The following is a 16,851-nucleotide window of genomic DNA, read 5'->3' as shown; positions in this document are numbered from 1 at the left end:
CAAAGCACAAATATGTTACTTTTATCCTCCTATCCAATCTACTTTTAACTTCTTGTACAGGCGCGCAGCTGCACATATAACTCGCAGAGAGGAGTGCTGCAGTATAAATAGATAGATAGATAGGTCAAAATCAAGGTTAAAGCTCATTTTGGGACACACAACTGTGCATGTGGTCCAAACATGTGATCCAAATTTGAAAGCTGTAGCTTGAGAAATGTGGAAGTATGTCACTAGATCAATTTCAAGGTCAAAATTCCATATATGGCCTATATCTAAGGCATTTTGGTACACAAAACTATGCATGTGCTTCAAATTTGAAGGCTGTAGCTTGAGAAATGTGAAATTATGTTTTCTTTCATTTCGTTCAGCCAAACATAAATAATTTATCATCTAACATACTTAATAATATTCAATGGAATATTAAAGAAACAACAAAACACGATATAGGAGTGGTCAACAACAGGTTCACTTTAATGCGTCAATTATCCTCATAAATAATTACATTTACACGCACACGTGTCGACGACACCAGAAAAAAAATCACTATATACCACTGATGTTGTGTCTCTACACTTAACATATATAAGAACAAGAGCGCCGCCAAGCGGGGCAATATACGCCCAAAGGCTTACATCATAGGATAGGAGCAAAATTTTAAGAACTTGACTGTTGAAGCCCCAAAGGACTGGAACAACAAAAGGAAAACTTTAAAAAAAAACAAATCTAAGTCCACAAAAAAAAATTCAAAGTCTACAAAAAAATCTTTATCAGGAACAGTTATGTAAAAATACACCTTAAATTTGGAGGTACCATCCATGTTGTACCACAGAAAAGTGGTCTCGGTTTTTCCCTACGGCCAATAATAAAAAAGTTTCAAAATAAGCTATTTATAGTAACATAAAAGGGAAGTAATTCAAAAAAAAATTATTGTAAGTACAAAAAAAGAGATCTGCCAAATAAAAATAAGTGCACTGCAATGCAGAGCAATATACACAAAGCAAAGTCATATATGACCTTTGACCCTTAAGTGTGACCTTGACCTTAAAGCGAGTCATCCGGAACATGCCAGACGTGCGTATAAAAATCACTAAACATAATGTCCCGTGCCGTCGATGTTTCTCTCACACCGTGTGGTTCCAAGAAAAGTAAATTCTCTGAAATAATGTCTTGAGCAAAAGTCTGAACCACAACGAACTCTCACATTCTATCGCTCTGTAAAGACAACAGAAAATTGTCTAAATCTGAAATAGATTATCAAAAGATAATTATCTCGTCAAAGAAACACATTGTATGTAATATTCTTAATATAATGCGACGAAAATATACGTAAGTTTTACAAAATACGTTAAAGCACTTCGCTTTATTGACTTAAGCAAATATAAGGAAAGATAAATAACTTTCAGATAAACACCCTTGTTACCCGGATAATACAAAATGATGTGATAATTCCAAAATGCTACAAAATGACAGATGAACGCTTCTGAAAATTTCAGGTTTTTTTGGTAAGTTGCTATGGCTTGATAAGAGATTTTAACCACCAGATGTTGTAAAAAGAACGAATGGTGATTTGTTTCCATGGAACTTAAATTATTTCACTTTATTTTTGTGAATACAATACACAGTATGTTAAATAGTTTACAAATTCCATGTAAGTTTAGTTTGAAAATTCATAAAAAATATTTAGAATTGTTTTTTATGCTTGTAATTCACTGTATATACAGCTCTACCATTTCATTATCTGACATAGTTTAGAGTAAGTTGTTTACGTTTGCCGTTTTTATGTCAAAACCATTTATATTGATCCGTGTGTGAAAATTGGATAATAGCCGAAAATGACCATGGATAATGCCCTACATGTGTTGTCTTTGAAAGTGGATAAGAGCCGTCATTGACTGCTTTCATTTACATACCATTACACATTGACCAGTTTTGTGCGTGTGGACATGTTTTTGTGAATGAGTTTGTAACAACATGATGATATGAACCTGTTATCGATTTTTAGACTCACCCACACTACTAGACACACCCATGCGTCGACGTCGGCGTCCCGATTTGGTTAAGGTTTTGTATGTAAGCTGGTATCTCAGTAATCACTTCTGGGAATGAATTGAAACTTCACACACTTATTCACTGTGATAAACTGACCAACACTGCACAGGTTTCATAACTCTATTTTGCTTTTTCGACTTAGAAATTCTTGGTTACGGTTTTGTATGTAAGCTGGTATCTCAGTTCTCATTAACAGGAATGGACTGAAACTTCACACACTTGTTCACTGTCGTGATTTGACATGCACTGTGCAGGTCCCATAACTCTATTTTGCATCTTTTCAAAATTATGGCCCTTTTTCAACTTAGCAGTTTTAGGTTTTGAAAGTTTTTGCATGTAAGCTAGTTTTTCAGTATCCACTAATGGGAAAGGATTGAAACTTCACACACACAGTCATGAGTATCAGTTATGAGCTGATAAGCACTGTGAAGGTTCTATAACCATTTTCCCATTTGAACAAAATTATTCCCTTTTTTCGACTTTTGTATTCATTCAGTTGACAAGGCTGTTGAATAGTCGAGCATTGCTGTCCTCTGACAGCTCTTGTTGTACTGGTGACAGGCACAGCAACCTAATAAGTACAGCATATGAAACCCATCGCAGATTTAGAGTTTTTGCCTCTTTTCATGAATGTAATTCTTACAATTATAGAGATAGTCCGAATGATGACTTTGGATAAAGACCCGATAAAGAATGCCGATAAGATATGGCCATATATTGGCACTTGTTTCAGTGCTGGTAGGGGTAGCCGGCAGTCAACCCATACAGATCTTTAGCTCCTTTAGAAATGGCTTTTGGAGTTTGACTGGAGGTTATCTTCATCCTACCAAGATCTACGAGACGTATATTACTGTCTTCAAAAATGCCCAGGATTTTCAACATCACAAAATATTCCACAGATTTTGAACAGCAGTCAAGATACCATGGTTATTATAGCCCAAGGAACAAAGCAAAACAAGAGGACCATGATGGTCCTGAATCGCTCACCTATCCCCACATGACCAAGTGTTGAACTGAGTATGACGTCGTTATTTCTATTATTTGACATAGTGACCTAGTTTTTGAGCACATGTGACCTAGATATCATCAAGATAAAAAATTCTGACCAACTTCCATGAAGATCCATTGAAAAATATGACCTCTAGAGAGGTCACAAGGTTTTTCTATTATTTGACCTAATGACCTAGTTTTTGAAGGCACGTGACCCACTTTTAAACTTGATCTAGACATCATCAAGGTGAACATTCTCACCAATTCTCATGAAGATCTCGCGAAAAATATGGCCTCTAGAGAGGTCACAAGGTTTTTCTATTTTTCGACCTACTGACCTAGTTTTTGACCGCACATGACCCAGTTACGAACTCGACCTAGATATCATCAAGCTGAACATTCTCATTAATTTTCATGAAGATCCATTGAGAAATATGGCCTCTAGAGACATCACAAGGTTTTTCTATTTTTAGACCTACTGACCTAGTTTTTGACCGCACGTGACCCAGTTTCGAACCTGACCTAGATATCATCAAGGTGAACATTCTGACCAATTTTCATGAAGATCTCTTGAAAAATATGGCCTCTAAAGAGGTCACAAGGTTTTTCTATTTTTAGATCTACTGACCTAGTTATTGACCGCACGTGACCCAGTTTCGAACCTGACCTAGATATCATCAAGGTAAACATTCTGACCAATTTTCATAAAGATCCCATGAAAAATATGGCCTCTAGAGAGGTCACAAATTTTTTTCTATTTTCAGACCTACTGACCTAGTTTTTGACCGCACGTGACCCAGTTTCAAACCTGACCTAGATATCATCAAGGTGAACATTTTGATAAATTTTTATGAAGATCCATTGAGAAATATGGCCTCTAGAGAGGTCACAAGGTTTTTCTATTTTTATACCTACTGACCTAGTTTTTGACCCCACGTGACCCAGTTTCGAACCTGACCTAGATATCATCAAGGTGAACATTCTGACCAATATTCATGAAGATCTCTTGAAAAATATTGCCTCTATAGAGAGGTCACAAGGTTTTTCTATTTTTAGATCTACTGACCTAGTTTTTGACCCCACGTGACCCAGTTTCGAACTCGACCTAGATATCATCAAGATGAACATTCTGACCAATTTTCATGACTATCCATTGAGAAATATGGCCTCTAGATAGGTCACAAGGTTTTTCTATTTTTAGACCTACTGACCTAGTTTTTGACCGCACGTGACCCAGTTTCAAACTTGACCTAGATATCATCAAGGTGAACATTCTGATCAATATTCATTAAGATCTCTTGAAAAATATGGCCTCTAGAGAGGTCACAAGGTTTTTCTATTTTTAGATCTATTGACCTAGTTTTTGACCCCACGTGACCCAGTTTCGAACATGACCTAGATATCATCAAGATGAACATTCTGATCAATTTTCATGAAGATCCATTGAGAAATATGGCCTCTAGAGAGGTCACAAGGTTTTTCTATTTTTAGACCTACTGACCTAGTTTTTGACCCCATGTGACCCAGTTTTAAACTTGACTTAGATATTATCAAGGTGAACATTCTGGCCAATTTTCATGAAGATCTCGTGAAAAATATGGCCTCTAGAGAGGTCACAATGTTTTTCTATTTTTAGATCTACTGACCTAGTTTTTGATCACACGTGACCCAGTTTCGAACTTGACCTAGATATCATCAAGATGAACATTCTGACCAACTTTCACAAAGATCCCATGAAAAATGTGACCTCTAGAGTGGTCACAAGCAAAAGTTTACGCACGGACGGACGCACGGACAACGGACGCCACGCGATCACAAAAGCTCACCTTGTCACTTTGTGACAGGTGAGCTAAAAAATTGATCTCAATTACAATTCATAACACCAACTTAATGTATTGAACTTACAGAAGAAGAGGGAAGGGGATATTGAACAAATATCAAGTTAATGAATGTAGATCTTATCCTATACACTGGGACCAACTCTTTATATTTCAGTATAGAAATGCATGTGAGTCTTGTATTGCAGATGAAATTTTAGTAGGGGACAACTTTGTATGGAAAAGTTAACAAATGTACTAAATTATTAAGTACAACATCAAACTATTATCAGTTAAGGGATTACGGGAATGTACTTCTATGAATTCACAGCAGTATTCAACATATTCCAGCAAAACTGACCTGTTATAGTGCCATTATTTTCACACTCTTAAAATGCTAACAGACCCCTAGTATACCTAATTTCTAAAAATGGGTGTACCCCCTCCCCTTGTGGAATCTCAGTATAATGTAATTTCAAAAAAGGGGCTAGGCTATTGTTTAAAAGACTAAATTATTCAATGTCTTGGATAGTATATATTCATTCAAAATTAATTAAAGGCTTTCACCGGAAACTCTTGACCTTTCAAAATTGTTGAAATATAAAACTGACAAGTTAGAGTAGCTCTGGGCAGGTTAAGACATAACACCAGGTCACCAGGCAGGAAAACTACATCTTGATTTGGTAATCAACAATCTGGCCGGTGCATATAAAAGGTCTATGTACTAGACATTCAGAGAGGCGAGGCGGCAGAGCCACCAACCGTGGTTCTGCCAACGCAAGTCAAAAATACTATTATGCCTCGTTAGGTTAATTTCCAAATATGTTATGTAGATTTCATGAAAGAAACTTCAAGATATAAATAATTAGTTCTTAACATTTTATAGTAGCTTAATATTATTTGAAAGATGGACATTGAGACAATAAAACTACTTGTACTAAAAGACTTTCTTTAAATACCTGAAATTAAATAAACATCAGAAACGAACTATTGTGTCTTCAATCTTATATATGTGTGTGAAAGATCTACCACAGGGTTTACAAGTCTGGTAACACTGGAGCCATGTGGCTTTTAGAGGCCATTACGCTACACTCAGCACATGTAGATTCAGGTGTTAAATTTACCTGCTCTGGCTTGTTTAATTTTTTACCAAAATCTAGCAGAAAAGATACAGGCGTGTAAGCTTTAGAACCTTCTGACAGCGGACTTGAGTTTTAAAACAGAATTTTACAAAGATTTAGACATTTACCCTTTTGATAAAATGTTTCAGGAACATCTGGTACTGACCATGTGTATAAAACATTACCTTGGGTATGCTACAGCCATTAGTTACCACATTTTATGAGTATACTTCTTCAATATACAACAATCAGTACCTTTAGAACAGCATATGCAAAATTTCAAACTACAATATTGCTATTATCCTCATAGCATTTTGGGCTTTATCTTCGAAACTTCTGTGAACACTTGGGTCAGTATCCATCAACTACAACATAAGCTTATATATTTGTCAATGTGGGTTATTTGATCCAAAATAAAAACTTTTGAACATGTTCATGTCATTGTTTATATAATAACTGAATAATACAAAATAATATCCATTACCTAAAGTCCATTAAATGAGGCTGACAACGCTTTGAATCGCCAAACTCATTCTCAGAAGCAAAATGTACACATTGTTTTGGGCTCTCCATACTGAACAATATGTCCCATTCAAATTGTTTAGTGCAAATGGTACAGCTTCTAAACCATGTTAAATCAGTTATAATACTTTAAACGATCAGAATGAGTAATAAGAAAATATTGACAAAAACAATGTCTATACCAAGTTTGACATTTCCTCCAGTTTGTAGCATTTTGGAATTATCACATCATTTCATATTATCCGGATAACAAGGGTTTGGACATTTATGGAGTGATATCGTTTTCTGTTTACATAAGCTGCCTCTTGATCTTTCGGCGGAGAAATTATTCTAACATGTGTGCCATCTATACAACAAACAACGCCGGGAAATTGTCTTATTTCATAAAATCCCTGTTGAACAGTCCGTCTTTCGTCATCCGTCGTTGGAAATCGTATGTATTCGTCCTTCAGTGAAAATAAAACGTCCATCACCCTGGTAATAGTCCGGGACACAGTGGCAATGTCGACACCAAATGTGTCCCCGATTAACTGAAGAAAGCACCCAGATGCAAAAAATCTGAGTGCTATCAGTATTTGCTGTCGTGCAGTCAAAGAAAAATTACGGTTCGTCCCATGTCAAAGTCGATCCCCAATGAGGTCCTCTAGTAGTCTGTCCAAATTTTCAGATCCAAATCTGTAGCGTCGTCGAAGTTCCTCGTTGTCCAAGTCGTCAGTTTGTCTGTTTACTCGTCTAAACTGTCTAGGTTGTCTGGCGTTTTGTATAAAGGCAGTCATTTTGTATATTGGTTAACTTTTAACCAGTATCAGAGAGGTTGGTTAAATTTAACCAGAAACTTGCTTTAGTTAAATTTAACCAACGTTTTGTACAATAGGATAACCGGAACTTTTACCAAAATGATAATTTAACCAGCAGTTAACCCACTTGTTAATTTAACCAAGCTTTATACAATTGGGTGCAGGTAATTAAACAGTCTAGGATATATGATCTGATAATTTTTGAAGTATTGTTTCCTATCTAACTCATAATTATAACAAGTGGCACAATTCGAACAAACTTTAAGAGATCCACCAGGCAATGCTACATACCAAATATCAAAGGCCCTAGCCTTGGATTTTCAGACATGAAGATCTTTATTTTTTTTTCCTATATAAGTCTATGTTGAACTTGATACCCCCAGGGCAGGGCCTCTTTTCACCCTAGGGACAAAATTTGAACATTTTTGGTAGAGAAACTCTAGGAAAGGCAACATACAAAATATCAAAAGCCTAGGTCTTGCAGTTTCAGGCAAGAAGATTTTATAAAGTTTTTTTCCTATATAAGTCTATGTAAAACATGTGACCCGGTTTTACACAAGAAGATTTTAAAAGCTTTTTACTTTTAAATTATAAGTCTATGTCAAACTTGTGACCCCCCGAGGCTAGGCCTCTTTTCACCCCATGGGCACAATTTGAAGTCTTGATAGAAAACTATAAGATGATCCCACATGCCAAATATCAAGGCTCCAGGCCTTGCAGTTTTTGATAAAAAAGATCTTTCGGTTGCCATGGCAACCAGAGTTCTGCATGAAATTAAATTTTTTTAAACAATTTTGAAAGGAGACCACCCAAGGATCATCCCTGTGAAGTCTGGTGTAATTCTGCCCAGTGGTTTTCAAGAAGATTTTTTTTTAGAAAATGTTGACGGACGGACGACACATGACGGACACTGAGCTGTCACAAAAGCTCACCATGAGCCTTTGGCTCAGGCGAGCTAAAGAAATGGTTAAAATACACATAAAAAGAGTGTACTTAAACAAACAAGCTATTAAGTTATGTTTCATTCACCTTGGGTCATTCAAATCAATAAAAGCCCCCCAACCAACACCACCTAACCAAAAACACTTTGCAGCAACTTTAACCAATTAGATGACAAAATTTCAATCTTAAACTTTTCTTAAAATAAACCATTTTATCATGTTTTTGTTATCAGTATGTATTTAAGAAAAAACTCTATGCTGAAGTGAATTGATTTGTTTTGTCTGAAAAATCTGCAGGTCATCAAGACAACAGTAAAATCATAAAGTATGCCTGAAAACGTTTTCAACAACACCTATTGTATGTCTACAAAATCAACAGTATTATAGTTAAGTAATAGCAGGCAGTTTACCTATTCTCCACAAGTAACTGCCAACTTATCCACATGACATAGAAGTGAAGAATAACTGATTTCAGTCACAATGTCTTTTATCAAATCATTACAGAAAAGATATGCCTCACCCAGGAACTCAAGACCCCACAACTTGTAGATCTGTGCTATCCCTATTGAGCAAAGCAGGTGGGTGTATTTAATTTGGTAGATTTGTACATAACACAAATGGTTAAGATACATGTCTATACCTCTCAGTATATTTGTACTGTCCGGACATACCTTCCACACAGATACACGTGTATGTACATCCATCTTCCCAATTGTCTGCAGTCTTGTAGGTCTTTCCCTGGTACAAGCACATACCTGCAATAGCATGACAATAATATTTGAATTTGCAGTAATTGTTGCAACATTGAAACTAATATTCATATTATATAATGACCTAGAAGCATGATTACCATAATTGTTTGTCACTGATTTACCATATATAGTAATGTCCTTATATGGAAATAACGATGTCACTGTGCCCAAAATGACTGTCATTTTGATCCATGGATACTATTCAAATGGTTATTATAATATATATTTTTTGTTTGTAGCCCGATTTCAGATTTGTTTCACCAGTTTTAATGTTGCACCATGCACTTTCTAATAAGAAATCTTTTCAAATGTTGTGTACTTCCCTTTAAAGCCATAAGTTTCCTTTCCAATGGACAGCATTTGCAGTCTCTCTTAAGTTGGAAGTAAAATATCTTTATAATTATTAAGTTTGAATATATCTAGAACCTTGTTGTTATATGGTGTATATGTTTGATTGGGTTTAACACTGGTATTAAACAGTATTTCTCAAATTAAACGGTAATGTAGAGCTGTTATCCTTTACAGCATTCTTTGTTTGTTTTGGCTTTAACGCCGTTTTTCAACAGTATTTCAGTCATGTAACGGGGGGCAGTTAACCTAACCAGTGTTCCTGGATTCTGTACCAGTACAAACCTGTTCTCCGCAAGTAACTGCCAACTTCCCCACATGAATCAGAGGTGGAGGACTAATGATTTCAGACACAATGTCGTTTATCAAATAGTCACGGAGAACATACGCCCCGCCCGAGGATCGAACTCACGACCTCGCGATCCGTAGACCAACGCTCTTACCTACTGAGCTAAGCGGGCGGGTCACAGCATTCTTTAGATTCTTCACCAGTGCTGACTTTTCTACACAAATAACTGACAACTTCCAAACATAAATCAAAGCTAGAACTCAAACAACTTCAGACTGTACATTGTGTCAAGTCTTTGAAAACATTCACCTTGTTCAGGATCAAATACGCAACCTATTAATTCATAGCACATGTATGTATTGTGCTTTACCTATTGCACGAGACATGGCCGGAGTTACTCCTTGGATGACATTGTTCCTCTTCTGTGCATCATATATTGAAGAAAACATCTAATGATTATAACAGTTAATTTTGGGTTTTTCGAAGAAGTCCTGGTACTGTACCTACCAGATTCAACTGGTGATACTTCGTAAGAATCTTTTTTAAATGTAATATGCATAGAGCTTTAACAGTGGTTAGTTTTGAACAACTCACAAGAGTAGATGTTCAACATTCTCAGACAAATTTAAAGTCATTGCATTCAAAGTTGTGTCTGTACATAAATTTTGCTGACTGGACCTATCAAGAGCGCAGGTGAACTAACTTGCAATATACATGTCACAGAAATACTATTAAAACACTGCTCTAGTATTTACCCAAACAGAAATTGTGTTGTCCTCCATTACAAATATTTTCAGTTTGTAAGTTATGATGGAGGCCTTCAGTCAAGCACCTTAAAAATAATGATGTATTCCATATATAAATATTTGCTATAGGATAGAAGTGTTTCTGTTTGGGTTTTAAGGCTTAGAATTACGTTTTGAGAAACAAACTTTTTCTCGACGGATACTTAAAATGTTCGGAAAAAGTTGTCTCCCTTTGAAAATGAACGTCATTTTTAAAGAAATTAAGATAAACATTTGCTGAAAACTGTGTTCCACCTTGTTATGTGAAATTTCACCACTCCCATGCTATTGCAAATGCATCAAAACGAACATATGTAACAGTTCTTTGAAAATGGCGAGTTTTTAAAGGCGTTTGACTGTCCAGAAGTGGGGCCCTTTCTATGATTTAGTGTTGTTTGATTTTTGTTTCTCAAAACCTAATGCTAAGCCATAATGCAATTTTTCAACTGTTTCCTGTACATGTTTCTAACCACAGGCAGTTAACCTAACCAGTCTCCTGCATTCTGTACCAGCCTACAAGTTACTTGAATACTTTCAAACACAATGTCTTTTATCAAATCATCATGGATAACATATGCCTCCCCTGGGAATCCAATTCAGGACCCAGCGATCTATAGATCTACTCCTCCTATTGAGCTAAGTGGGCTGAACTGTATCTTAACAACATCCATTTAGAGACTAGAAGATGTTCATTAACATAAACTAATAATACCAATGAAGATAAAGACAATATTTTATTCACTTTGAAATTCATTTTTTTTTCATTATAATACAGTCTGTACTTCATAATAAATATCTATAAAATTGCAGGTGTTTATTACAATATATCACATAACAACCTGACAACTGGTTATTAAGTTAGAATCAAAACGTTTCCAAAAGTTCAATATAAGTGCACATTACATGCAAACATATGTTAAAAGCTCCAGAATATCTGAGGGAAATGTTTGTACCTACTCGACAACGATACAGACTTCACTCACAAAGTGACACTAACTTTAACATCCCCAGATGGCGAACAAAATTAGCAGTCGTTGGTCCCAAATTGTAGAACGATCTGCCTAGCTATCTGAAAAACATTCAGTCTGAAGCCAGCTTTAAATCAAAACTGAAAACACATTTATTTAGGCAGTTTCATGAACAATGAGTGTAGTCTTGTTAAAATACAAAATATCAGAAGTGGTGTAAAATAGTATTTATACATGTCCAAATCTCTAAATCTAAGTTCTAGAATCCTGTTCATATTTTGTATGTATATATTTTAAATGTGTGTTGTGCAATTGTAAAGTGCAATAGAATATTTAATAATTTTTTGCGCTATATAAATGCCATGTATTTGTATTTAAAAACACATTCTAACATGACTGGGTTTGATTTCCAGTTAAACAAAAAAGGAAATCAAGCTCTGTATATTCTGTGATAAACAATGGTTGACGTGCAGACCGGTAAGAGAGCATTATGACGTCAATTATGACGTCAAATTGCCGCATGACATCCGATACATTACTCCTCGGGTAAATGAAGTCCAGCGTAATACTTATTAAAGTATATCAATGAGCATGTCAAAATGAAAACAATCAAGGCCTTCTTGTGATTTATCGTCTAATTTACCACGGTTCATCGTTCGGATGCTTCAGTATTTAACCACTTGGGCTAACGCCCTCGTGGTTCAATTCCTACACATCTGAACTCTGAACCATGGTAATTCAGATGATAAAACACGTGAAGGCCTTGATTATTTGTTAAATCATACATGTAAGAGAATATATATTTTGAGTGCTAACTGTAAATGGAGCTATTGTTTTATCAATAAAACTAATAAAGTTTCTTCAGTATGAAATGCATGATCTTCCTTTAATTAAAGCACCTTGATAAAATTGTCTACATAATCTTGGTAATCTTGGATTCAAGAATTAATTTACTCACTGTAATTTCCTCATATCAAAATCACCCAAATTAAGTTTGACAGAAATTATATATGAATACAATGTATCAGTTTTATGAAATATTTTTCTTTTCATCAAGCATGTATGCTATCTCTAAGTAAGCCATAAAATTCATGAAGGTAACTATTGAACATAAAAATAATTTAATCATTAAATGGCTTTAACATTAACTGCTAGTGCTGGATTACTTTTAGAAAATAATGTATATGTACAGAATGTAAATAAACAAGAAAACAAAAAAAAAATATCAGCAGTGTAGATTCCCATGGTAACAGTTAAAATATCAACAATAAAGTGCGAAATTTGTTTTACTGCCAACAAGGTAATCTGCAGTTCCAAAGGTTCTAGCTTAAACAAGAGATCACAGAGTGATCTTGGCGCCCACCATTGAACCATTTTTGAATGTCCAAATTTCAAGACTAGCTCAAGGTCAAAATCAAGGTCAAATTTCATTTCGGTACACAACACTGTGCATGTGGTCCATGCATGTGGTCCAAATTTGAAAGCTGTAGCTTGAGAAATATGAAAGTAGGTCAGTAGATCAATTCCAAGATCAAAGTTCATTTCGGTATACAAAACTATGTATGTGCTTAAAATCTGGAGGCTGTAGCTTGAGAAATGTGAAAGTAGGTACTACGTAAAAATCAATGTCAAATTTCAATTAAGAACACAAAAATATGCATGTGGTCCAAATTTGAAGCCTGTAGCTTCAGAAATGTAAAAGTAGGTCACTAGGTCAATCTCAAGATCAAAGTTCATTTCGGTACACAAAGCTATGCATGTGGTCCAAATTTGAAGGCTGTCGCTTGAGAAAAGTAAAAGTAGGTCACTAGGTCAAATTTCATTTGGGAACACAAAACTAGGTCAATGTCAAGGTTAAAGTTTTTTTCGGTGCACTACACTATGCATTTGGTCCAAATTTGAAGGCTGTAGCTTGAGAAATGTGAAAGAGGTCACTAGGTCAAAATCAAGGTCAACTCATGTCAAGGTTCATCTTGCCACTCAAAACTATACATGTGGTCCAAATTTAAATGTTGTAGGTTATTGACAAGAAGATTTTAAAAGCTTTTCCATATGTAAGTCTATAGGAACCATGTGACCCCCGGGGCGGGGCCATATTTGATCCTAGGGGGATAATTTGAACAAACTTGGTAGAGAACCATTAGATGATGCTACACTACAAATATCAAAGCCCTAGGCTTTGTGTTTTGGACAAGAAGATTTTCAAAGTTTTTCCCTATATGTTTATGTAAATCATGTGACCCCCAGGGCGGGGCCATATTTGACCCTAGAGGAATAATTTGAACAATCTTAAGAGAAGACCACTAGATGATGTTACATATAATATATCAAAGCCCTAGGCCCTGTAGTTTTGGACAAGAGTTTTTTCAAAGTTTTTCCCTATATAAACCATGTGACCCCCGGGGCAGGGCCACATTTGACCCCAGGGAAATAATTTGAATCATCTTGGTAGAGGACCACTAGATGATGCTACATACCAAATATCAAAGCCCTAGGCTCTGTTGCTTTGGACAAGAAAAGTTTCAAAGTTTTTTCCTATATAAATCTTTGTAAATTATAAAAATAAACAAATGGCCATAACTCACTCAAAAAGTGTTGAACCAGTCTGATTTTCAGGGAGACACAACTAGGGTACCAATACATCATTCTGACAAAGTTTGGTCAAAATGGCCTCAGAAGTTTCTGAGGAGATGCAATAACGATAAATTGTTAACAGATGGACGGACCATGGACGCAGAGTGATTTGAATAGCCCACCATCTGATGATTGTCGACTAAAAAGGCATTCCATATTGTTAAAATATTCCCAAGACCAACCCCACCCACCGAAAATATAAAAAGAGTTCATTTAAAACTTGCCTGCTTTTAAGAATTAAAAGTAAAAGTCCTAATGGATTGCAGTATATATTTAAAACAGTTTTACAGCTTACATGTACCTTAAAAATGTGTGCATCCACCCTTTCCCATCCCATGCCCCTCATCCCACGCCCGAATTCAATTCTGCAAAAAAATATGTTAAGATGTGCATTCAAAAAGAATCCTAAAAAATTCTTCGAAAGAAATTTTCATTTAAAAGCTCTTAAAACATTTTACTGTGATCTAGTACAATATGAAATCAAAGCGCTCAAAGCGCTGATGGTGGCTGCTAATCAATGTGTAAAATATTGAAAAGACTGTGACATCTAAGGAATTCTTAATATATACCAGAAGTATTTTTTTTTGGCAAAATATTCGAGTGTATATCAAAATCCCCTTGATCAAAATCCCCTCCACTGAAAAGCTTTTGTTTCAAAATTAATCCTTTTACAGTGCCAGTCATTGTTTACATTCACACCGATTCAGTCTTTAACAAATGTTACCCTACGGCTGGTGTTACGTGATCGTATAGAATATTGTTCCTTCGCGTTGTGTCTTTGGTGGGTAATCAAGAGCTCATATGTATGTGAAACGAGAAGAGATGGAAAATAAACAAACACACTGTCAGCTTTATATAATGTATTAATTGTTAACTAGAATATGCAGAAATAATCACACGCGAGCCTCTCTCTGTATTAACGTATATACAAGTCAAACTAGATGAAACAGTTAATAGTAAAATAGTCCCAAAATGTCTTTCAATACAGCACACCCTGACGCAGAATTGGTGGCTGGGAAAATAATGTGTATACTCTACAAGTATCTATCTAACAGTGCGCGCCACAGTACCGTGGTCTATGGGTTTTATAACAATTATGTGACCTTTGACTGTCTAGACATGAGGACATAGTTATTATTAACTTCTTTCTAAATATATGTTTGACCAATGCCCATTTGATCGGGTCAACTACATGTCACGCGTATACCTGTGTGACCGGTTAAGGTATTTCATGTATAAACTGAAATATACGAATATACATGAAAGATGGAATGCTAGATATCATAATGACCTGGGTAAACGTTAAAGTATAACATTCGCCCCTTTCTAGGAAAAAGGATTAAATCATATTTAATTGATTTAATGCTTTTAACTTAAATGCAAAACAGCAATCAAAAATCTGATCAAAAATCTAAATGCTAGAGTAGGAGCAACAAAAATAATTAAACGGTAAGCAAACGCCTTAAACCATTAAATAAGTATTTGACTACTATAAATTTTATGCTGAGTGCACATAGGGCAAAATTACAAGTAAGCGATATGCGAATATTTGACGATAATATTTCGACAAAGTTTTGCCGGGGGTTAATCATCAGTTCTGAAATATGCTTGATTAACTTAGCTAATAAAAATATTAAGGTAACCTAACAACAAAAAATGAGAGAGTATTTAAATAAAAATACAATCCACGCGAGTTATTTTTTTTTTTTTTTTTTCTTATTTTACAAAATAATCCACGCGATTTATTTTTCTTCATCTGTGTCCATCGGTCTTCTTGGTAGTGGTAAGTAGTTGAAGTGGCCTGGAAGTAGTGACTAGTTGGATCTCGAACTTGACCAAGGACTAAGGGCTTACATTCTGTCTACCCTGCCATATATCCGCCTGATATATCCGTCACAGGGGTTTACGATACTCATTGCCTTAGGAATAATATGTAGATAAACCAATATGGTGTTATAACGTGTCGTTATAACATATGTTCGCATGGAGTAATCATATAAAAGTTGAACCAAAGTTCAATAGTAATTTGGTTGTGCTTGGAGATGTTATCGTTACATAGCTAAAGTCCTGTTGCTGCATTTGTAACTATAATGTACAAGTATTGTCCACATTCCAGATAACTAATGTATCGTACTTTTAGACGTCGTAAATGTTAGTGGAGGAAGAAAACGCACTTAGGTGAAAATACAGATAAACTGCGAGAGAGTGTCATCACTAATGAGGCATCGTCGTTGACTAAAATTATTTACATGTCATGTCCATTGCATTATGTACAAGCATTTCCGCTTGTTAAAGTTCAAATCATATAGTAACACAAGTTCATATAGAAATATACGTAATCCACATTGATAACTCAAAATATCACTATGTACAGAATATATCTGTCATATAAATTCATGTCGACATTATTTCTCTCTTACGTCTGGATACAGTTTGACGTAATCATTTCCAACTGTTGGAGCGGAAGCCTCAATCGACTTTGGATTGTAGATCAGGATATTTTCTTAGCCGAGGGGTCGGCAGCATCCGCTTTCTTCCAAGCAACCATGTAGTGAGATTTATTATTGCCTTTACTTCCAGAATTTCGGCGAAGCCAAACCTTAAGTACCTTAGGTTACAAATTTGCAACATATGAACATACTGTCCCAAAATTAAAAGTACTACTAAGATTATTGCAACATAAACCAGAAAGGTAATCCTCCTCTTCAGGCATTTCGACCTCCCTTAAATTTGCTAATTCATTTATTAAAGATGGCATTGGAATCTCTGGTAGACTCTTAAGGTGTTCAGGTAGTTCCTGTTTTGTAAAGTTTGGTAATTTTGTTACAAAATCACCCC

General features: G+C 35.5%; 1 long non-coding RNA gene across 1 annotated transcript; it reads right to left on the bottom strand.

Moving 5' to 3' along the window:
• Positions 1-286: 286 nt before the first annotated feature.
• Positions 287-16,158, bottom strand: LOC128549739 (uncharacterized). The gene is made up of 3 exons (XR_008367906.1): positions 11,369-16,158; positions 8,878-8,992; positions 287-1,241 (listed from the first exon to the last, which is right to left on the bottom strand). It is a non-coding gene; the product is annotated as an uncharacterized LOC128549739 (long non-coding RNA).
• Positions 16,159-16,851: the final 693 nt, after the last annotated feature.

Source organism: Mercenaria mercenaria, chromosome 16, assembly GCF_021730395.1.
Source record: "Mercenaria mercenaria strain notata chromosome 16, MADL_Memer_1, whole genome shotgun sequence".
NCBI classification, from domain to species: domain Eukaryota; kingdom Metazoa; phylum Mollusca; class Bivalvia; order Venerida; family Veneridae; genus Mercenaria; species Mercenaria mercenaria.
This window is presented reverse-complemented; position numbering and strand designations above follow the sequence as displayed.